Below are 25,574 nucleotides of genomic sequence, written 5' to 3' on the forward strand. Positions count from 1 at the left end.
CACCCCCAACCAAGATACAATGATTTGGAAATTTATAAGTTAGTACATGTACAATTGCCACTTGCCAAAATTGACCAAAGTCAACTCCTAATTTTGATAACTACAACTTTAAATATGAAGCAGAAAGAGACTCATACAATTAGGACACTAGATCACTCAAGGTCTAATAGAGTACAAGTGCCAAATTATGCCAATTTTGACCAAATTATTAAAGTACTATGTCTACCAATAATATCTTAGAATTGATACCAAAGCTAAGAAGTAGAAAAATCATGCACTTTAGAAACAATATCACCTAAAAAAAGTGTTCGTATGAGTTCAAAGGATACTTACAAAATTACAAACTTCAAGATTATACAAGAAATGACATCAAGAATTGTAAGAAGGACCCATAATAGGTGGGTCCCACAAGGAGATGAGCCTTACTAGAGGTAGACCCCAATTAATATGAGCTAGCTAGAGGTGGGTCATTCTTTATGTAGGCCATGCTAGAGGTGGGCCCTTCTTGGTGTGAGCCCCACTTGATGTAGGCCCTACTAGAAGTGGGACTCACTGGATGTTGACCCTACTTGGTGTGGGCCCCACTTGATGTAGGACATCATAGTTAGTTTGGCCTCACTGATACAAAAAGTCTCTATTTGCACATTGTCCTCAAGATCTAAATCCTTCAAAGTGTTGCAATCACCAAATCAAGAAAAGGAATATATATGGAAAAGCAAATAATGGACCTTCATAAATCCTTTCTAACTCTCTAGTTCATATAGAAGTGCAAAAGAAGAGCACACAAGATTTTCCAAGACCACTAAAAATAATTTTATCTTTGAATAACTACTCAGATACCATGTTAGAAATTGTGAAAAAAAATATAAATCTAAAATCTATTGAAAGGGTTTGATTAAACAATGTGAAAAGAAATTGACATAATAACAATGTGAGACCAATTTTTGATCTAAATTTTCAAAGGCATATTAGCATAAATATTTCCTAATATGTTATCTGATATATTTGATATATATCTAAAATATGAAATAAAAAGAGCTAGCCTATTTATATAGGCATGAGGTGAGAGGAAACTTGGACAAGATTGGGACAAGTGTCTCAACTTGGAGGAAGTAGAGTTTTCATGGGCTCATCCACCTACCATTTACCTACAATCTAGAAGGGTGGTATCCAAATTGAAATTAACCACATGTGAAATTTTAAGAGTAGTTGAAGTCAAAGGGATTACTCAACAACATCCTCATAATAATAATTTATAAGTTCACCTAAGTAAACTTAATAGAAGAGTGAAATGGGAAAGAACCATTTACTCTAACATAAATTAGTGGTGATTCCCATAACCAAAGATACTTAAGGAGGCTAGGTGAATTACATCATATTTATTAATTAGAATATCTTACACATTGATGCAATACACCTCTACTTTGGAAACTCCCTAAGGTAGAAAGATCTATATAACATAATAGATCAGTCATAGACAAGTGATAGAATCAGCTAGACATGCAAAATCTACTTCATTTAGATGTCTGAAGAGATTAAAGCTATGAAATTTAAGTGTCATTTTCATTGTTTTCAAAGAGGGAGAAATAGAAAAAGAAGGAGACATTAGTAAAAGGAGGAGAGATAGACAAAGAGAGAGACATAAGTAAAAGAGAGAGAGAGAGATAAAAAAAGAAGAGAGTTACATAAAAGAGGGGGAAATATTTTGGATTGTATAGTAACCAAGTAAGATAATTTGATACATTGATATTGCTAATATTGAGATGTAGAGATTTTTCCATCAATGTCAAGAGGGAGATTGTTAGAAACTTACAATTGGAGTAATTTTTATTTTGCCATCGATGCCAAATCAATTAATGAGACATATTTCAGTCTAAATGTATATATATATATATATATATATATATATATATATTGCCATCAAAGCCAAATCAATTAATGAGAAATATTTCAATCTAAATGTCATATATATTTGATCGATGAATATTATCTGGGAAATTTCTCATAAAAATAGAACCTAAAGGAAAGGTTGAATTATGAAAAGGAAGCTACAATGGATATTTGATTAGATAGACTTCATTAAAGAAAAGTTATTATTTGTCGTAATGGAATACCAAGTGATGCTAGTATCAACCGAGCCATAGTTCATTTCAAGAGAATATAGTGTTGACTGAGAATTAGTATTGACTGAATAAGCTAGATGATAGCAAACCACAGATTTTTATAGCACCCAAGTGTTAAGTGATGATTGAGTGTAAGAACTTACTGATTTTTGTGTAACACTGTTCAAGACGAATTCCAAAAAATTGTGAATCCCAACCAAATTAGTTGATTTCTTGGGAGATGAAAACTATGTCAAAGATAAGATTGATGATTTGGATCATTAAATTCAAGGAAAGGATTAGGAAAAGACCCAATAAATAGATTCTAGAGAAGTTTCTAGAAGAAGTTAAAGAAGTTGGATAGATACAATTAATCATGTTGACCCTAATTGTAAACCCTAATATCTATGGTGATCATGGAAAATGATAAAGGGAGAATCACCTATTTAAAGAGGTGCAACACAAAATAAGATGTGTGTGTGTGTGTGTTGTGTGTGTGTGTGTGTGTGTGTGTGTGTGTGTGTGTGTGTGTGTGTGTGTGTGTGTGTGCAAGTGTGTATTTGAATAGAGGCATACAAAGAAAGGTGGATCAAAGTTGCACAAGTATGAGAGTGAATGCAATGCTAAAAGAGATTTCTGAAAAAGATGTTATTGACACTGATAAGTGAGATATGAGAAAGAAGGCTTAATTATTTTTGAATGGAGAAGACTGGTCTTGCTTGAAGTGTTCTTGAGAAAATTAAGAATAGAGATGACAGTGGAGACCTTATCAATGAATCAACACCTAGATCGAACAGAGATGTGAACATGCAAAGTGAATAGTAATTACATAGATAAAAACATATTATTTTCTTTCTAATCATTGTAATTAGTTTGTATTGAAATCCTTTTAACAAAGGTTGACCTAATAGCCATATGAAAAGCTTAACAGTCTATGTAAATCCTTTCACAAGGTGACATTCGAAATGAAATGATCAAAGTCCTCTAACAAGGCCACTACTAATAGGGTGATTAAATCCTCTAACTAGGTCACATTTAATAGTATGTATTGTAACCTTTAATGAGGTTCGATACTTTGAAAGAGTGAAAAAGTGGTGACATTCTAGTAGTGGCTTTTACCAAATTGGGTTTACACATAAATATCCTAGTGTTAAATCTATATTGAATGTTTTATATGTTTTATATTTTATATTCAACAAAGCATGTTGCATTTGGAATAGTAAATTTTGTTTATAGTCGAGACTGAGTAACAATAGAGACTGAGCAATAGAAAGATAAGTACAATAGTATGTGTTTTATTGTTTAAATATTCAAATGGCACTAAAGGACCTTGGGTAACTAATTCACCCCACCTTGCTCTCAATTATTCTAAACATTTCTAAAACCTTGTGCATTCAATTTTTAGAATTTGGAGGTACCTCATCTATAATAGAGGTTGGTTTCTAAATTGAAGGAGATATCCTAAAGGTATTTGAGAGATATCCAAAAAAATTGAAAGCATAGATTCCTACAAGAAATGAGGATAATGTAGGTGTCTGAACATCTTTATATATCCATTTAGATCAAATCCAATAAGAGAAGTGGTTGGAGATTTGGCAAGGGAAGTGAACATATTGAAATATTTTGACAATGTTATCATCATCAAGGGGAGACCTCATGTGCAAGAGATAGAAAAAGAAGAGCAAGCATGTGAAAATGATGAAATGTGTGGAATGCAATATGAACTAGGAATAGATTTTGAAGAGGAATCAAATAAAGTCTATAGAAAAAGAAAAAATGATATTTGTATTTTTTAGCCTACTCAAATTCCCTCATCTTATCGAGCTTTAACTAAGTTAATGCACAAATACATATTATTTAAGGATGACATCAACACTCACAAAGCCAAAGATTTCAACATGTGGATTTTTTTTTTGAAATTATGAATACACTTGTGTTGAATGATATACAAGATATTGATTTCTTATTTCATTATGAGAAAAACCCTTTAAAACTTCAAAACCTACATTTAGATTTTCACCAATACATTACATTTTTCCCATTGGTGTGGTTAATATTACATTTATTTTTTTGTTGATGGTCTTTGTATAAAATTTGCCTCCATTTCACAAAAAGTTGGTTCAAAAGGGCTCTAATTTTTCTAGTCTATAAATGGTCACATTAATTTTTTAGGTATTTTTCTCCCTTCATTGTAAAAGATTTTCTAGTTTTCTAAATTTGGCTTGTTGTTTCTTTTTTGTTTAGTGTGATCATTTCTTTTCAATGAGCTTACAACAATAGTCTCCCTATTTTCCCCTTAGTTATTAATGAATGCACATTATGTGTTGCACCTTGTAATAAATATTTGAGTTATTTCTTGCTAGTGAGAATATGATGAAATTAATTGTGATCTACTTATTTGTGATTTCATTTAGTAAAATTGGCTTCGATTCCTTTTCCTCACCTAATTGAGACAAAAATCGTCTACTTCAGTATTATTAAATCTTTAAACTTATACCCTTTTTTATTTCCTAAAGGAATTTTTTTGTCTTCTAAGTTAGTAGTGAGAAAATTCATCCCTAATTTTTTATAGTAAAATAAGTTTCCCTCTCTCATTCACAAAAATCACCTATTAGCAAATACAACCATCACTATTCATACTCAAGAAATTATGTAAATGGAGAAGTAAATTTTTATCCTATACTATTGAAATTTACTATAATTGATCATTTTATCATAGGGTAAATGGTTCATTTATAAAATAGAAGTGAAAAATAAAGGAAAGCATGTTCTATTATAAAATCTAAATCTTTTTCAAGCTAATTGGAAATTTCTCATAAATGGGGCCTATAAACAGTTGCATTCATGCAAGACAAATGTTTGGCACAAACAATGGAAAACATCAAATTATAAATGAAAAGGCTCTATATTTTTAATTAAATAGATTGTCTCTCAAGATATCATTTATGCTTCCTTGTTGATGTCCAATGGAGATTAGATTCATCGACTAGAGTAATTTATAAAAATATGCAAATTATAGTTGATTAATCATCAAGATAGTAATGAAACTTCAAGGAGCACCATATCTTGGAAATTTATTCAAGATATTTTCTTCTAAATCATATGACTCTATGATTATGTGCCACTAGCTCATCATCCTTATCCTCCAACTAGTTCACAAAATTCATGGTAACAACTATCTCAACTCATATTTGGCAAATATTTGACATTTCCAACAATGCAGTAGCTCAACACTATTGAAATACTAATGCTCGGCACATACTGTGTTACTCAGCATCAACTATGTTCTACTGATGCTCAACACTTGAAGTTCACTCAGCACCTATAAAGATTTTCTAATTCTTGACACTTGTTACTTTTCTCAGCACTTGAACTTGACTCAACACCTCATATTCACTCGGCACACACTATATTTTCCTTTCCCTTGTCTCCAACTAAGAATTTGCTTGGCTTCAACTAGCTTGCTCGGCACTCACTTATGAACTTAGTTTATGCTTTGCAGTCAACCTTATTACAACTTATTCCACCGATGTTTCTAAGTGTAGCCAACCTTTGTATCTTCAGGTATGTTATCAATACATCATTTAACCATTATAGTAATTGATCCTTGCACTTCATTACAATATCATAACTCAACCTTTCCCTTAGGTACTCTTATTACATCTTTTTGATCAAATCCTCTTCATCAATCAACTAAGTGACAATACTTGGATCTTATAAGTAATTGTCACCCCTACACATAGCAATTTTGACATCAATGACAAAACAATTATTGAAAACATTATTTTACCAACAATCTCCCTCTTTCAATCAATCTTCTTCATCAATGATCTTTTCAATCAGATTTCCAATAATCTCCCTCTTTGGCATTGATTGAAAAACAAACTGATTAACCATCAGACTAAACTATTTAACCAAGTTAATTAGGTTAGAACAATAAATCAAATGCCAAAAAGTAAATTGTGTCACCATTAGTTTTCACATCTCCCTCTTTAGATCTATTATCGTGATTGCTTCATTTCTATTTCTCCTTCTTAGTTGTTGTATCCTTTTTTTTTCTTTTCCCTTTGTATGCATTTCTCATCTTCTAATATTCTCTATTCTGATTAGTTTCTTCATCTTCTCCCTCAATCTATTGATCAAAGCTTTTATCCATTGAATTTTGTCAATTAGTTTTTTCTCTTTCTCCTACTGCTGATCATTTTTTGTACTCTTTCTCCCTCTTTGACAATAATGCCAAAGACATATTGTTTCAACATCTCAATATGCAAGTGTAGCTTTTGCAAGTTCTTTCACTTTCTTCCTCTATCACCTTTCTTGTGAATAATTTCGAACTTCATTACTTCAATTACTTTAGGCATGAATCCTAAAGTAAGTATCCTCTACATCAATGTGTAATATTTCAATAATCAATTCATTTGATGTAGGGGAATCTTCCATTTTCATAATTAGCCTTGGCTAGGGGTATAACCCCTAACTTACTTCTAAGATACTCAAAAGCATCTTTAAGTAGTGCATTTTTGAAGATGTTAGCAATCTTTTCCTTTGGGCTAACATATTCCATCTTCACTTATTTGTCTTCCACCAATTCTCTTACATAGCGATACTTAATTGCAATGTGCTTGTTTTTGGCATGCATTATAGAGTTCTTTGATATGTTTATAGCACTTGTATTATCATAATAAAGTATCATAGGCTCATTTACCTCTTCCTTCATACCTTGTAGCAAATGTTTGATCCACACAATAATGGTGCAATTGATAGTAGCTACAACATATTTAGCTTCTGCTATGGACTATGAGGTACAACATTACTTTTTACTACTCCATGTGATCAATCTTTTTCCCAAGAAAAGTGCTCCTCCACTAGTTCTTTTTATGTCATCAATATTACCTTCGCAATCTACATTAGTGTAGGCTATTAGCTCAAAATTCTCACTTCTCTTTTAATAAAAACCAAAATCATTAGTTCCTTTTAGGTACCTCAATATTCTCTTTACTGTATTCTCTTTACTACCATTAGGTGATTTTCTCTTGGATCCGCATAAAATCTTGCCACTATTCCAACAACTAATGCAATGTCTGGTCTACTATGTACAACATACTACAAATTTCCAATCATTTATCTATACATTGTCTAATTCACTTCAGTTGATTCATCATTCTTGGATAACTTATGTCCTATTGTCATTGGTGTGCTGACTAGTTTTGACTCTTCTAATCCAAATGTCTTGAGTATCTCCTTGATGTATTTTGATTGGGTAACAAATATGTCATGCTTGAATTGATGCACTTGTAATCCAACAAAGAACTTGATTTCTTCTAACATTGACATCTCAAAATCATGTTTCATTTGATCAGAAAAATCTTTGCATAGAGCATCTATTCCTCCAAATATTATATCATTAACAAAGATTTTTGATATCAAAATATCTTTACCTCTTTCAGCCTTGATGTACAAGTTTTTTTTGTCATCTATTCTCTCAAATCCTATCTTCATAAGGTACTTGTGCAATCTCTCATACCATGCTCTAGGTGCTTATTTTAGACCATAAAGTGCCTTGTGCAATTTGTAGACCATGTCCTTGTTGTTGTTATCAATAAATCCCTTAGCTTGTTCAATGTAGACTTCTTCTTCTAGTATACCATTCAGAAAAGTAGACTTGACATCCATTTGGTAGATTTTGAAACCTTTGTATGCAGCATATGCAAGTAGTGTTCTTACTCCTTCCATTCTTGCAAAAAGGGAAAATATTTCCCCATAATCTAGTCCTTCTTCTTGTGCATAGCCTTTGCAAACAAGTCTAGCTCTATTTCTCATTATCTCACCATTCTTATCAATTTTGTTCCTAAACACCCATTTGGTACCATTTACATTCTTATCGGTTGTCTAGGAACTAGGGTCTAGGTTTTGTTCTTCTCAATCTAATCTATCTCTTCTTCTATAGCTTTATACTAGTCATCCTCTTGTAGTGCATTTTTTACCATTTTAGGCTCAACCTTGCTTAGTAAGCACAATTCATTCTTGAGTCTATTCCTTGTCATTGGTCTTGCATCCTTGTCACCAATGATTTGATCTATAAGGTGATGTCTTCTCATTTACTTGGTTAATCTTCATTCTATCCTTCTTTCCCTATTTGATCCTTTAGCTTCAAATTCATTTTCCTCTTCTCCATCAGCAACTTCATCATCTCTTTCACGTATACTATTTTTAGAATCAGAGTGTCCATTTCCCTCATTCTGCAAGTTGGCTTTTGAATGTAGCTCGACATTCATTGGCTATGACTTGGTTGATACTAAGATTTTTTGTTGATTCCCAACTTGATTGGTAGCATTTTCTTCAATAGTCATTCCTTCATAGAAGTATACAAAAGATCTCTAATCTTCTAGTTGCTTGGATGCACCAACTTGTACTTCTACATGGTCATCAAAATTCACATTTGCACTCTCCACAATCTTGTTAGTGTTAGTATTCAAACACTTATATGCCTTACTTCTAGTGGAGTATCCAAAGAATATGCCTTCATCACTTTTTGCATCAAACTTTCCATTTCTAGCGTCTTTAAGAGTTGGACTCTATTCAAGGTGTAAACAACAATACTTTTAGCTTCTCTCCAATATTTTAGAGTAACATTTTTCTTCATCATCAAGGTTCTTACATAGTCAATCACTGATCTATTTCTTCTTTCAGAAATACCATTCTTAGGTGGAGTTCTTGGTGCTGATGTTTTCCTTTTGAAACCTTTATCATTGCAGAATATTTCAAATTCTTTTGATGTAAACTCACCTCCTCTGTCTAAACTTAGGTATTTCAAACTCTTCCCTGTTTCCTTCTCAACTCTGGTCAAATATCAGTTGAATATTTGAAATGCATCAAACTTTTTCTTTAAAAACATAGCAGTCATCATCCTTGAATAGTCATCTACACATAGAATTATGTATTTGTGTCCTAGGTAATTTTGCACTACTATTGGACCACATAAGTTTGTATGGACTAACTCTAGTACTTCTTTAGAAGTTTATATTTTTCTTTTGAAGCTAGACTTGGTCATCTTCCCTAGTTGAAATTGTTTGTACATTGTGTTTTCAGGTTTCTTTAGTTTAGGCAACCTTGAACCTTCTTCTTTTTTCTAATACTGATTAGATTGTCAAATTTAACATGACACAACCTTTTATGCAATAATCACACATCATCAAGTCTAACAATGGGGTATGTGTAGGATCATGGTGTGCCAAAAAGTGGTGATCTAAAAAATTTGTAGTTCTAAAATATCTCAAACCATTTCAAAATCTATTCTGAGTTTTTTCCCACCCACCTTGATACTAAATTAAAAAAATTAATATATTTATAAGGTCTAATATATCTTTTTATACCAAACCTATATGGTCAACTTTAAAACATCATAAAAATGTGCTTTTGGTTTGTTTTTATGTGATTTTTACTTCAAACATGTAGCTGATGACTTTTTTTCAGCAAAATTTTGATGAATTGAAAAGGGATTCTTAAGAATGTTCTTATCTTAAGAATTTTGATATGTTTTTTTTCAAGTAGTTTGTCAGTTAGCACTTTATATGTAACTCCATTAGAAAATAAGTAATAATTACTTACTAAACTCATAATTTGAGTTTAGTAAGTAATTATTACTTATTTTCTAATGGAGTTACATATAAAGTGCTAACTGACAAACTACTTGAAAAAAAACTATAACTTTCAAATGTTACTGTTGGATAATGTTGTCCTTGATATCACACAAATGTCATACCAGTCATTAGTCTCAAATTCACCAAGCTCAGATAGTCTGCAATACAATCTAAAGTGTCAACCAAGCTCACTCGGTCATTGAAATAAATGTGGAAGACAGTGTTAACCGAGCTAACTTGGTCAAACAAAGGAAAGGTAAAAGACAGTGATCACCGAGCTCACTCAGTCAATGAAGGAAATGAGGAAGTCATTATTAACCGAGCTTCACTCGATCTCCAAAGGGAAGTTTCCACTGAGCTCACTCAGTCATCAAAGGAATTATGGAGATGTCAGTGTTAACCGAGCTTCACTCGGTCTCCAAAGGATAGTTTCCACCGAGCTCACTCGGTTATCTCAGGAAACTTAGTACTTACCAAGTTCTCCCGACGATTGAAGGATTGTCACAAAATTTTCCGTATTCACCGAGCTTAGTCAGTCAACACATGAATTATTTTCTGACAAAGATTACTATGAAGGGTCGGCTAGTATAGGGATTTGCAAATTAATTACTTCTAGCTGACTATTGTAATTGTTTGTTTAGTCAGTGATTCGAGCTGACTTAGATAATCTGAAAGGTATATATGGTCATTCCAGTTATGAATTAAATATGTGAGATCATAAAAAGGAAGATATGAATGTGAATTATAGTATGAAATGATAAGGCAAATGTTGAGCAAAGTCTGATGAAGGATCAGATGTGTTGAAGGATCTGTAAAGTTGCATTTGATCAGTGAGGATCCATCCAAGCATAACAAAGATCTGTAATCAGAAAAGATAAGTTGTACCTTATGTCAAGTCACTTCATTGTTGCTTTCTAACCATTGTAACAGTGAATTCAAAATCTCTTAACAGAGTTGGTTTAACAGCCATTCAATAAATCCTCTAACAAGGTGAGAGTTTAGTTCAATTGTTCGAAAGACCTCTAGCAAGGCCACTCCTAACAGGGTGATTAAATCCTTTAATAGGGTCACATCTAACAGTGTGTTTTTGTAACCTTTAACAGGGTTGGCTCCTAACAGGGCTCACTTCATAAGAGTGCAAAACAGTATCTAGTTACATTGGTGGTTTTTCCCATATTGGGTTTCCACATTAAATCTGGTGTCTCTTGTGTTCTTAATTGCTAAATTGCTTTGTGCATGATAACATATCAGTTCTTAATATTTGTCATTTGCTGCATTATCAAGTTTTAGCACTTCATATTAATCAAATCGAGAAGATATTCAGACATCTTAGGGACTGTGAAAGTTTTTGGAGTAACTGATTCGCCCCCTCCCCCTCTCAGTTACTCTATTCTTATTTCCAACAGTTACAACATTTTTTAAATCCAAAAGATGCATCACATTCAATGTTTCTTCTACTATAAGGGAAGAAAATGAAAAATTGAATCTTATAGAGTTCTGAATTAGTTAAGGTGGTCAGACGCGAGAGTTTTTTATTTCAAATATACTAGAGTCAAAATTTAATTATTAATTATTTATTTAGAATAAAAATACCCAAAAATATGTGTCACATCCAGGAATGAGTCTACCACTTATACTAGAATATTACTAAAAAAATATTATCATTTGATTTATATTAAGGTGGTCAAACATACATCTACTTTTTATTTTTGTTTTGAAATTTTTGTAATATTGCATTAAAATTCAAAATTTTGACTAATCAATTTTTATTATTTTGAGATAAGTCCTAGTAGCTTTCAAACTAGATTCAATTTGCTAGAGATTCTTTTCTCTCAACTTTTTGATATAAAGTTAATAACAAGTAGAAAATTTCACATCAAGTTGACATAACCCTAATTTTCTATTTTTTTATTTCCACTTAAGAGCATAGTTTGGTTGACCGTGATCCTTCACATACCCAACAAGATAAGTTGCATCTTCCATATCTAGGTAAAACATATTACTCCTAGTTTGTTCAAATTTTCCTATCAGATTTCCATCAATGTCATAGATCTTGGTAGTTTTGTTTCCAAACACTACTTTGCAACCTACATTGCCTAGTTATGATACACTCAACAAATTGAAGTTCAATCCTTCAGCAAAGTATGCATTATCACATGAATTTTCTCAATAAGTTTAATGGAAATTTTTCCTTTGATTTTACATGGAGCATCATTTTCAAATCTAACACTATTTCTATTATATTGAGTAAAGGTAATAAACTTACTTTTATTTCCTGTCATGTAATGTGAGCAACCATTGTCTATGATCCACTTGTCATTCTTGTTCACACATGTTACCAATGTTATTGCTTCATCTTTATCTTCATCTAATTCATCCTTCATGGCCACATAGACTACTTCATCATCATTGTCATCAAAATCTTCTTCAGCAATGTAGCATATTTTTCCTTTGTCCTTGTAGTCTTTGCTATCATCTTCTCTTTTGTTCTTTTATTTGTTTCCTTCTTTGTAGTTCTTCTTTTGTGTACATCTTGTAGCAATATGACATACTTCATTGCAACTGAAACATATGATAGGGAGTTTACCTTTGAATTTACCTTTGTCTCTCTGGAATCTCCTAGCCAGTAGTGCTTCCAATTGTTCCATGTCTTCCTCATTTGTGCTGCTATCACTGGACGCATGGTTTCCTTTTCTACTCTTCTTCTTTGATGTCACCTCCTTAGTGTCTTTCATTGTCAACTTGGCCTTGAAAGTAGATTCAAGGTTCTCAAGTCAGTAGTTATCAAAATTTGACAATTCAAATGCAATAAGTTTTCCCACTATTCCTTCAAAGGTCAATGCATTTCTTGGTATACACCTTAACTCTTGGATGGCTGAAACTCTAATAGCATAGATAGGGAGAAAATTTCTCAAATATTTTCTATTGATAGTCTCTTCTTCTAATTGACCACCTAGACTTCTTATTGCACTTACCACTTCCTTCATTTTGGATCCATACTGAGTAGCATTCTCTCCTTCCTCCATTTTCATGTCATCAAACTTTTGTCTAAGGCTCTCTCTTTGCTCTCTAAACATTCTGATCTCCTCCATAAATATTTGATGGAGCTTTCCACATTTTGAATGTAGTATCACGTCCTTTGATGTTATCATATTCAACATAGCTGAGTGCAAAGGCAATCTCCAACATTACTTGATTGTGCTCCTTCTTTTTGTTCATATCATTTGTAGTAAGAGGTCTAGCTAGTTCTACATGTTCTGTTCTAATTGATATTTTTGCATAATCATCTATTGATCCAAGGTGCAATTTCATCAAACTCTGTCATGCAACAAATTTGTCTTTGTTGAGCTTGGGAACTTCTGTCTTAGACATCTTGATCTTCCTACTTCTAGTACCTTGAAACTAAATCAAAAGATGGCTCTGATACCAATTTTTATAAATGCTTTAGAATAACTAAGAGGGGATATGAATCAATTATTAAAGGTCCATATGTCCAATTCATACTTTTTCACAAAGTGTAGTGATCCCATTCAACCATTCATTCAGCTAGGCTTTTACTTTCCTATTCAGCAAGTTACTATAAATCAACATGCAAGCATAACACATTAAAAAGATCAACACATAACATAGTCATATATGTGGAAACCCAATTTGGGAAAAACCACTAGTAACATGCTACTCAATTCTCACTCTTCTAAAGTGATGCCCTATTAAAGGCTTACAACACACTCTTAAATGTGACCTTGTTAGAGGATTTATCCACCCTGTTAGAAGTGGGCCTAGTTAGAGGTCTTTAGAACATTCACTTGGAATGCCACCCTATTAAAGGATTTACAAATGGCTACTAAACTAACCTAAATCCATAAGATTTTCATATCTACTACAATTCCTAGAGAGTATTAGAAAGTCTTTGACCTAATTACAACATACAATTTAATTTGCAAATCTCAAATCACTCTTCAACTCATAACATTGTCTGGCCTTCAGTCTCTACAACTCTTGATAGCATGCCCTCCTTTCAAGCATAGTCTCCTTGAGTCTCCATGCTCAATGTACCAATGCAATCATCTTTCTCTAACCACTTATCGAAGTAGACTCTTTGTGCTCTTCCTTCTCCTATATGCCTTCTCCTTGACACCCTTCTAGTCACTTTGCAATTTTGGCACTTCAACACCAGCAATAGCTCTTACTTCCTGGTCTGTGACTCCTTAAATAGATTTCTTGAACTTCTTTTCCCGCTCAATTCTTGTTTCCTTTGATTTCAATTCGTATGGATTAGGTAGGATTCATTGTATCTAACCCATATTTTGTTTCCTATAGAAACTTCTTGAATAATCCTTTGAATTCACCCAAAAACAATTTACGTACTATTATGTGCCACCAGCTCATCATCCTTATCCTCCAACTAGTTCACAAAATTCAAGGTAACAACTATGTCAGCTCAAATTTGGTGAATATTTGACATTTCCAACAATGCAGTAGCTTGGCACTATTGAAATACTGATGCTCGGCACATACTGTGTTACTCAGCATCAACTATATTCTACTAATGCTTGGCACCTGAAATTCACTTGGCACTTACTAAGATTTTCTGATGCTCAACACCTATTACTTTGCTCAGCACTTGAACTTCATGCAACACCTAATATTCACTCGGCACACACTAGATTTTCCTTTCACTTAACTCCAACTAAGAAATTGCTTGGTTTCAACTAGCTTGTTTGGCACCCACTAATGAACTTGTTTTAAGCTTTGCAGTCAACCTTATTACAATTTATTCCTCCAATTTTTCTAAGTGTAGCCAACCTCTGTATCTTCAAGTATGTTATCAATACATCATTTAACCATTATTTTAAATGATCATTGCACTTCATTATAATGGCATAACTCAACCTTTTCCTTAGGTACTCTTATTACATCTTGTTGATTAAATCCTCTTCATCAATCAACTAAGTAATAGTACTTGGATCTTATAAGCAATTGTCATTCCTCTACATAGCATGTTTAACATCAATGAAAAAACAATGATTGAAAACATTATTTTAACAAAAATATCCCTCTTTCAATCAATCTTCTTCATCAATGATCTTTTCAATCAGATTTCAAACAGTTGCTAGTGGAAAGAATGATAAATTTGTAGAGGGCTTGTCTTGCAAAGAAATCCTAGATTTTTATATGTGTTAAAAAGATGAAAATAGTTAATGTTGTTCAGGGATAACCAACGTTTCTAATAGTTTTTATTTTTAAAATCCCCTTCCATATTTTACTCCCTTCTTGAAGTAGATATTTTTACATCAAGTGATATCTGGTGGGGCCTATTGTTTTAGATAATTGGCTAGTATTTTGGGAATGAGTGACATGGCCATTAAACAATTTAATTTTCTATTAAAGAATCTATGTGATGCATAAATAATTAGGCTAAGGGGAACATTATAGAAGAACACTTTTGAAGTATGCAAAATATGTGGTAGATGAAAATCCCCCCTAGTGTATGAGCTGTAAATTTTGATTTACATAGATGACCAACACTTCATTGCATATTCTTCTGACAATCAACCTGTACCTAAACTGAGGAATCACATGTATGAATGCTAGACTTCTCCCCCTTCTTTTTGATATTTTATGGATATATTTTGGGCCCTAAATGTTAGTTTCACCTCTTTTGAATTTTTTTTTTGAAAGATATGGACTTAAGGATTTGTGTCTAGGAGTTTTAACTCTAGGGATAGAGATATTTTATTTTACCAATATATTAGTTAATACTAGTGCTTGAAAGTTTCCTACAAGAGAAAATGAGCTTGGGTTAGGTCAATTGATACATAAATATCCCATGTACATGGAAATGAGCTCTATGGTCAAAATATTTATCAAAGAAAAACTCAAAGGTATTTTAAAATGTATAGTTTTTCTCCATAGACCCTTGAAAAATGAGCTTTTGAGACAATTTTTCCTAGCACAAAATCTCAAACAAAGTGGTTAAATCATATATGAAAATGATAGGCTCAATCAAAAGAAGGTTAATACTACTTCTGAGAAGTAGGTTGACATGATTGTTTATTCTTATAACTTTGTTAGAGAAATTCAAAAGGCTTTTTTTAGAATCTTTTGTGCATCTGTTTTTGGAAAAATGGGAATATAACCAAAAAATAAATAAATAATTATAGAATGGAGATCATTGTTTGGGTATTCAAATATGCACATGAAAATCAATTGAATCTTATGAGACCTACTTTTTAATGGTTTTTAAAAGTTTTTAAATGGGCTGGCAGCTACTAAGTCAAAGTTATCCTAGATAAGATTTAAGACTTTTCATATCAATCTTTTGCAAAGCCTTAATTTCTAAAAGAACGATGACTATTTGAGAGGAAATATGGAAATGTTGACTCATCTTTTCCATGCTCCTAAGAAGAGGGATCATTTAACTCATTTAACAGTGAGAATTTAATTGTTGTAGGATACTACAACAATGTAGAACAAGAAAAACACATTAAATAGTGATTTTATGTCTGAATGAGTAAGAGATGTGATTGCATCCTGAGAATCCAGAATTGTTTGCATTTTATTCCAAAATGAAATCCCTAGACAAAGACAATATAAGATTACCCATATTCTTTGCAAAACTTAACTTCCTTAAATTTGTCATTACATTAACATTTCTAGATAAAATCACCACGTTAAGATTATAAATTAATTTACATTAAAGTTCTATAATTAATTATTTTAAAAGAAATAAATATCATCACTTGTAAAAAATGATTAGTTTTTTATCTTAGCTATCAAAAAATTTAATTCTTTTCAAAGTTTCATGCAATCCAATAAATGGCTCACAACTGATGGTATGCTCAATTAAAGCCTATTTAGCAAGAATCTGCTACTTTTGAACAATTTTGAAAGGCCTTTTCTAGGGAAGCTACCTTTTTGGATCCTCTATATGTTCATCTTCCATCCATGGATTTTTCTTTAAATTTTGGCCCTTAGGTATGCCTTGAATCCAAAAACCTATTTTATCATTGATGTAGAAGTATTTAGCTTCAACAAAGAGGTGATCTCTCACTTTCCTTTCATTAGATTTATAAGCTAGAGACTCTATGATACCTAATGTTTAATGTAGAAGAATTGAGTGGCAAGAAAATAATATGGAAAATCCTAGAAGATCTCTTGTGAACAAACAAATTTGGGTTGTCACATTAAGTTTGTCAAGTTATGCCTCAAGAACCAATGTAGTCCTCCTTGGTCCTTCTTAGTTTCATAGATATCCTTCCTTGGTTCCCTCCCAATAATAGAAGTTGTATAATATTTATAACTCAGTCCCAGTTAGGGATTGATTCTACCAAACTAGGGTTTTGGGTAGGGATCTGATGAACCCAAAAATCTTACTATTAATGACAAATAAACCAATGGCCTCTAGAATTACTATAAATGCAAAAGTCATTTTATCGATTGGAGTGGTCATAACCCCTTGAGAAACCTAGACTATGAATGAGTCAAATCCTCCTATAGGGACAAGGTAAAATTCTCTATTTTTAAGAATAATGTCTATTTCTTATATTCTTGTTCATTAGAGTTAAGAAAAAAATTACTACATGGTGATTCAATTTTTTTGAAATTTTATCACTTTAAATATATTAGATGGGTACCAATTTTTTTATCCATATACTTTTGATAATATTAAATTTATGAAAAGGGTAATGATTGAAGATGTTTTGGTGGAATTACTCTAAACCTTGATTCTTAGTAAAATAGGAAACTCTTTGGGTTATTTTCAAGGGTTTGAGGATGGTTTTGTATCATCCAATAATGTGAATCTCTAAGTTGAAATTCAATTCTTAAAAGTCAATCTTTAAAAGGTAGGTATTATCATAAATAATTATTTATATTATTTAGAAATAGATATCTTTTCTTGTAAGATCTTTGATAATATTAATTTAGAAACCCCCTTTTTGATCAGAATGCAATACTCAAGAAAATTTTGAATCTATTAAATTTTATAGGCTTCCCAACCCCATTTGAAATTTGAAACTCTCCTTCAACCCTTTTGGAGGAGTTTATATTATTTTGAATATCTCATCACCCCCTCTAGAAGATGTAGTTGGTGCTCCTCTAGAACCCACTATAGAGGAAGGGGGAATTGTAGAAGATATGAAATAAGGGAAAGTGTCTCCCTCTACTCCTCAATAAATAAATGGTGAAGACATAATATCTTTGCCAACTATCCTGACTGGTCTAGGGGGAACCCTTTGATAGAAAATGAACTTTGTAGGGGATCCTCTCCTATCACTTTATCTCTATTGAGATACCTTTCCTTTTAGCCCCATGGGCCCCTTCCATAGAAGAGGATGAGCTATCTCAAAATAATAATGATTCATTTAGCATAGGTATGAGTAAAGAAGATAAAGAGGCATTTTGTTCCCAACTTACTGAGAAACTTATCAATATACGAATAGAGGAATTAGTAAAAGAGGGCCTTATTGTGGGAAAAGAAAAATTAATTAACAAAATCTTACATGTTGGGAAAAATAGTCACACTTGTGAGGATCTAAGAAATGATTTAATTAATTTATAAAATGAGGATTGTTGAATAAGCTTGGAAAAATCCTAGGAACCTTGTGCCTATCCTAACTTGAGTAAGATCCCTAACAAATGAGGGAGAAAATATCTAAATGAGCTTAGATCTAAAAATTATGAGGTTGAAGGAAAAATGAAACTCACTAAAATAATTGATGTAGGGAATGATCCTTCCCATAGAGAAATGAATCTCATTACCTATAATGTTAGTGGTTTAAATGCCCCTAATAAATAATACTTTCTCAAGAGTTATCTCACTTGATAAAAACTTGATAATGTTACAAGAAGCTAAAATGAATCAAGAGGAGTTAACTTCCATTGTAAATGAATTAGGTTTTATGAATATAAATGGAAGTAGAATAATTGGATCTTCTTGTGGCTTGGAAATGATTTAGAATCCTTGATATGTCTTTCTAACACTATTTGATGGGGAGAGATGTTGGATGTCTTCTCATGTTAAAACTAAAAATTGTAATCTTCAATCCAACTTGTTCAATGCATATGGATCAAATCCATCTGTAGGCAAAAGAAAATTTTGAATGCAACTTGATAATGTCATGCATCTTGTGCTCACTCCCTAAATTTTGGGGGGCTAGGGGAATTTCAATGTAATTTATACCTCCTCAAAAAGAAAAGGGGTGTCTCCAAAATTTATGAGGAATCATTCTATTTTAATAACTAGATCCATCGATCTACTCCACTAGAGATTATCTAAAGACAACTCTTTCAACAAGAATAAGAGGAGATAAGATTTTAGCTAAATAGCAAGAAACTTGGATAGAATTCTTATTTCAAGTAAGATTATTAATGAGGTATCTCTACTTCTTTCTCAAACTATTCCCTTCACTTGGTCTAATCACTACCTTGTCATTTTATACATTAAGTTAGAAGGTACCCCAGCTAGGAGCCCATTAAAGTTTTAATGATCTTATTTAAAGAAGACTACTTGATTAATTTACTTGAAATTTAGTGGATAAACTTGAAAGTGAAAGGTTCTAGGGTATACAAAGTAGTACATAAATTAAAGACAATTAGCAACACCTTGTCTTGTAGAATAAAACTATATTTAGAAACATTTGTGAGATTAAAGAAATATTGAATCTGAGATAGCTAATGCAAACTTAAATGATATTAAGAATAGTATGGATGAAACATTTTACCTTAGTAAAAAGATCCTAGACTTAAACTAAAATATCTCCTAGCCAAGGAGGAAATATTTTGGAACCCAAAATCTAGAAAAATTTAGTTAAGGGAAGATGATATAAATACAAAATTCTTCCGCACGGTCAATACCAAACTAAAAAGGGACACCAATAGAGTGGGTAGAAAAAAAGAAAAATAGATAACATCATAGCTAAAGATTGTTCCAAAGTTTCCCAAGAGGTAGTCTCTTACTTTGAAAACATGTTAAATAACATATAAGGACTGTCTCTTTCTTCTCAAAATTTGTTTGTAGACAACATTTCTAAATTTATTTCAAAAGATCAAAATAGTGGTTTACTTCAAAAAAAACTAAGGAAGAGGTGACAAAAGCACTCTTCTAGATGGCTCTAGATAAATCTCCCAACCTAATGCTTTCCCTACATATTTTTTACAAAAAATGTTGGCATTTTATGGGAGAAGAAATTATTGAACACTTGAAAGATTTAGAAATTTGAGGGGTCTCGATAAGAAGATCAAGTTCAGTTTTCATGCTCTTATCTCAAAATTGGGATCTATTAAGAGATCCAAATATTTCTAGCCAGTAGATTTATGTAATATTATTTACAAATTAATCTCTAAAATGAAAATAATTTAAAGGTTAATCTTCTACCAGCTATAATTAGTGAAGAGAGAATGTGTTTTAACCCAAGCAAGTCTATTTATTATGGGATTGTTATATCACAAGATGCAATTAACATAATTAGCTACAAAACATCCCCAAGTCTTATGATCAAATTAGATAGAAGTAATGCTTATGAAAAAGTTGATTGTAGTTTTCTATGCAAATTTTTGCAATCATTTGGATTTCCAAAGAATTGGATTAATCTAATCTCTAAATGTATCTCAACCCCAAAATATTATGTTCTGGTTAATGAGACTCCAAAGGTCTTGATTTCACCTTCTAGAGGTTTAAGGTAGGGATATCTAGTCTCTCCTTTACTATTCATTATTATGTCAGAGGGATACAACTTTCCCAAGAAGAGGATGCCACTACCCACCAAAAATTTATAAAAAACACTTAGTAATATATGGAAGTCAGTATTAAGGAAGAAAAAATGTTGAACATCCTTCAATCTCAGATGATCGCCTCTTGTAAAGAAATTAATTTATCTAAATCTGAAATTTTCTTTTTCAACACAAAGATTTCAATGGAACTAGATATTTTTCATATCCTTAAGATTAAGAAAGGTTCCCTCCTTGTAAAAATTTTAGAATATAAATGGAACAGGGAAAGAGGAAACTGCTAGTTGGGATTGTTAGGATAAACCACGGACAGAAATAAAAACTACATGCAAATATAACCAATAACAGAAAATAATAGAACACACAAAAATGAACACAAGGCACCAAGATTTAACGTGGTTCACACAATCCCTGGGCTACGTCCACCAAACAGCAAGTTTGATCTTATTACAATCCAGTGATTACAACCTGATTACAATCCGTACTCCCTTACAACTCAATACCGCCGCAAGAACCAATTTCGCATCACCACATTATGAAAAATACCCAAACCTAAGCCTTTTTATACAAGTATTGAACCGCTTTAGGGTTATAACATGTCGGCCATATGTCAGCCATAATATGTCAGCTATCATGTCGGTCACCGCCCAACTATTTATGAAGTATGTACAGTACTTTCCTGATCAATCACCACAATCTAACAATCTCCCACTTGGGGACTGATCAGGCTCCACACTAAACAACAATCTTCCACTTGGAGACTGGTCCTCTAGCAATACCACTACCACATGGGGCTCCCACTGGATCAAACCATCCTGGAGTCTACTGTTCTTTTATTCATGTTCATTCTAAAAGACCAACTGAAGCTGAAGAGGAGTTCAGCTTCTCCCTTGTTACAACCTTTTTCAACATATTTGCTGGATTGTCATTGCTATGTATCTTCTCTAGCTTTAACTGTCCATCCTCCAAAACTGACCAAATGAAATGGTACTGCAACTGCATGTGTTTGGTCTTAGAATGCAGAGCTGAATTCTTAGCAAGATGAATGGCACTCTTACTATCTGTGAACAAATAATTATCCTTCTGAGGATGTCCCAATTCTTCCAAGAAGAACTGAAGCCATATCATCTCCTTGGCTACCTCTGTAGCAGCAAAATACTCTGCCTCTGTAGTGGAGAGAGCATTAATCTTCTGTAACCTAGAAACCCAGCTCACGGCTGCCCCACTGACAGTAAAGACATAACCTATTGTACTCCGCCTGGTATCAATATCCCCAGCCAAATCTGAGTTAACATAGCCCTGTAAATCAGTAGTAGAGCCCCCAAAGTGTAAACACTTATTGGATGTTCCTCTCAAATATTTGAGAATCCACTTGACAGCATTCCAATGCTCAAATCCTGGATGACTCATATACCTGCTAATGACTCCCACTGCATGTGCAATATCTGGCCTATTGCATACCATAGGATACATCAAACTTCCTATAGCTGAAGCATAGGGTACCTTGGAAATCTTATCCTCCTCTTCTTGTGTCTTGGGACACATCTCGGTAGTCAATTTCAAATGACCAGGTAAAGGTGTGCTAACAGATTTAGCATTCTCCATACAGAAACGTTGCAACACCTTCTCAACATAATCAGCCTGAGATAGCGTCAAGGTTCTATTCTTCCTATCTCTGCAAATCTTCATACCAAGGATTTGTTTTGCTGCCCCCAAATCCTTCATAGCAAATGCATGTGCTAACTGGCATTTTAGCCCCTTAATATGATGCATGTTAGACCTAGCTATAAGCATATCATCAACATATAGACATAAAATAATGTAGCTATCATCATCCAACCTCTTAAAATAAACACAATAATCTGAATGACACCTGTTATATCCATGCTCATGCATAAAACTGTCAAATTTTAGATACCATTGCCAAGGTGCTTGCTTCAAACCATATAAACTTTTCTTCAATTTGCACACTAAGTTCTCCTTACCTTTGACCTCAAAACCCTATGGTTGAGCCATATATATTTCTTCATCCAAATCACCATGAAGAAAGGCTATTTTAACATCCATCTGCTCTAAATGCAAATCTTCAGTAGCCACAAGACTTAAAACAGTACGAATAGAAGTCATTTTAACAACAGGAGAAAATATCTCATCAAAATCAATTCCCTTTTTCTGTGCAAATCCTTTTACAACTAACCTGGCCTTAAATATTTTCTTACCTCCTTCCTCTTCTTTCAACCTATAAACCCACTTATTCTGTAAAGCCTTTTTACCTGCAGGCAACTTGCACAAATCCCATGTCTTATTTTTCAGCAAAGAGTCCATTTCATCATTCATTGCAGACTCTCACTGAATCTTAGTATCCACCTGCACAACTTCATCATAACTTTCAGGTTCACCAACATCAGTAAGTAAAATAGAATACAAAGAGGGAGAAAACCTTTGTGGAGGTCTAATTTTCCTTGTTGACCATCTAACATTCACTGGTGTGCGTGGTATTTGTTGTTGCAGTTGTTGCACATCATGAGGAATGGTTGGAACATCAGCTTTTGGAGTATCATCCAGCACTACATAATCATCTTCTTTCTTCTCATGTTGCTGCAACAGATCTTTGTACAACACTTTCTCATTGAATATGACATCCTGACTTCTAACAATTTTAAGATTTTCAAAATCTCAAAGCCTATAGCCAAATTCATTAATACCATATCCAACAAAGACACATTTCTTTGATTTAGCGTCTAGCTTGGTTCTATTTTCAGAGTCTATATGAGCAAAAGCTTCACAACTGAAGGTCTCCAGAAAAGAATAACTCACCTTCTTACCAGTCCATGTTTTCTCTGGAATACCATAGCCTAAAGGAGTAGAGGGACCTCTATTAATCAAATATACTACAGTATTGACAGCCTCCACCCACATGTGTAAGGGCAACCCAACATGCAACCTCATGCTCCTTGCACGCTCCATTATAGTCCTGTTCATGAGTTCAGCCACTCCATTTTCCTATGGAGTCCTTGGAATAGTTTTTTGTCTATGAATACCATTAGTGGAGCAATAATCTTCAAATTCATGACTGTAATACTCACCACCATTATCAGATCTGAGACATTTTAATTTCTTACCAGTCTCATTTTCAACCAAGCATTTCCATTTCTTAAAAGTTTGAAATACATCAGATTTCTGTCTAAGGAAATAAACCCATACTTTTCTAGTTGCGTCATCAATAAATGTAACATAATAATGAGAGCCACCAAGGGAAGATACCTAGGTTGGTCCCCATACATCTATATGCACAAGCTCTAATTTCTCCTTTTTGTTTTCCTTCCCTGTCTTTACAAAACTCACTCTCTTTTGTTTTCCATACACACAACTTTTACAAAAATCCATATTCACACATTTCAGACCTAGTAAAACTTTCCTTGAATGAAGTACTTTCATACCTTTCTCACTCATGTGCCCAAGTCTATTGTGCCACAATGTTGTATTAGAATCTACAGCAGCTATTTGTTCTCCCTGCTCAACTGCAGTAATTGTTCCTGAATATTCATTTTTCTCTGAAACAATCAAAGTAGAAGGAACAATATGACCTGTACAAAGATATAAGGTGCCTACTTTCACACCTTTTGCTACTACAAGGGAACACTTTTGAAACCTTCCAATTTTTATCATTAAAAATAACTACACAACCCTCATCACCGAGTTGCCCTGCTGAAATTAAATTTCTACTTAGTTTTGGAACATGTCTTACCTCATGTAGGAGCCAATGATTCCCATTCTACAACTTAATCTTAATTTTTCCCTTTCCAAAAATCTAATAGGGTTCATTATCCCCCAAATAAACAAGCCCAAAATCCCCTTTGACATAATCAATGAAATAACCTCTATGAGGTGTAGCATGAAATGAAGCACCAGAATCTAAAACCCATGAATCATCAACACTCTCTAAAGACAGAAGCAAAGCATCCTCTTTAGATTTTTTACGTACCACATTTGCCTCCTTGTCTCCATCTGATTTATCTCCTTCATTTTTCTTTCAATTCTAGCAATCTTTCTTTTTGTGCCCTGGTTTCCCATAGTACCAGCAATCATTTTGTCCTCTCGATTGAGACCTCCTCCCCTTTGACTTTCCTCTTGATTTCCCATGATTTCCTGAGTTACTTCCTCTTTCAGTCATTCTGCCCCTGCTTTGTGCATTTAAAGCACTTCCTGATGTAGATCCACCTGAGGATTTTCTACGAGTTTCCTCACTTAAAATAACACCGATCACATCATCATATTTTAGGGTACTAAATCTAGGAACAGAATTACTCACCACCATTACCAAGCCATTCCAGCTTTCAGGAAAAGAACACAAAATCAAGAGAGCCCTAATTTCTTCATCAAAATTGACACCCACAGAAGATAATTGACTAGTAACAGTATTAAACTCATTTAAATGATCTGCAACAGATCCACCTTCTGCAATTTTCATATTAAATAAACGCTTCATGAGAAATATCTTGTTTGAAGCGGAGGACTTTTCATACAGTGTCACTAGGGTTTTCATCAAATCTTCTGTCGTCTTTGCTTTTGTAATATTAAATGCCACCAATGGTTCCAAGCATAATCAAATGCTTTCGAGTGCCTTTCTATCAAAAAGATCCCATTCAGCCTCTGACATAGTTCCCTGATTCTTGGCTTTTCCTTCCAACAGCTTCCATAAATCCTTCTGATATAAATAGTCTTCCATTTGGATCTTTCATAACTAGAAGTTCTGCCCATTAAACCTATCAACCCTCAACTTACCCTCATCTGCCATCGCTCCCACTCAACTGTGAGACTCCCACTTAACCGTGAGACTTTCCTGCAGAGGATAACTGAAAGACAACCTTTCTCTGATACTACTTGTTAGGATAAACCACAAACAGAAATAAAAACTACATGCAAATATAACCAATAACATAAAATAATAGAACACACAAAAATGAACACAAGGCACCAAGATTTAACGTGGTTCACCCAATCCCTGGGCTATGTCCACCAAACAGCAAGTCTGATCTTATTACAATCTAGTGATTACAACCTGATTACAATCCATAATCCCTTACAGCTCAATACCGCC

Source organism: Cupressus sempervirens, chromosome 7, assembly GCF_028749045.1.
Source record: "Cupressus sempervirens isolate cs-2001-9-10 chromosome 7, ASM2874904v1, whole genome shotgun sequence".
Taxonomy (NCBI): domain Eukaryota; kingdom Viridiplantae; phylum Streptophyta; class Pinopsida; order Cupressales; family Cupressaceae; genus Cupressus; species Cupressus sempervirens.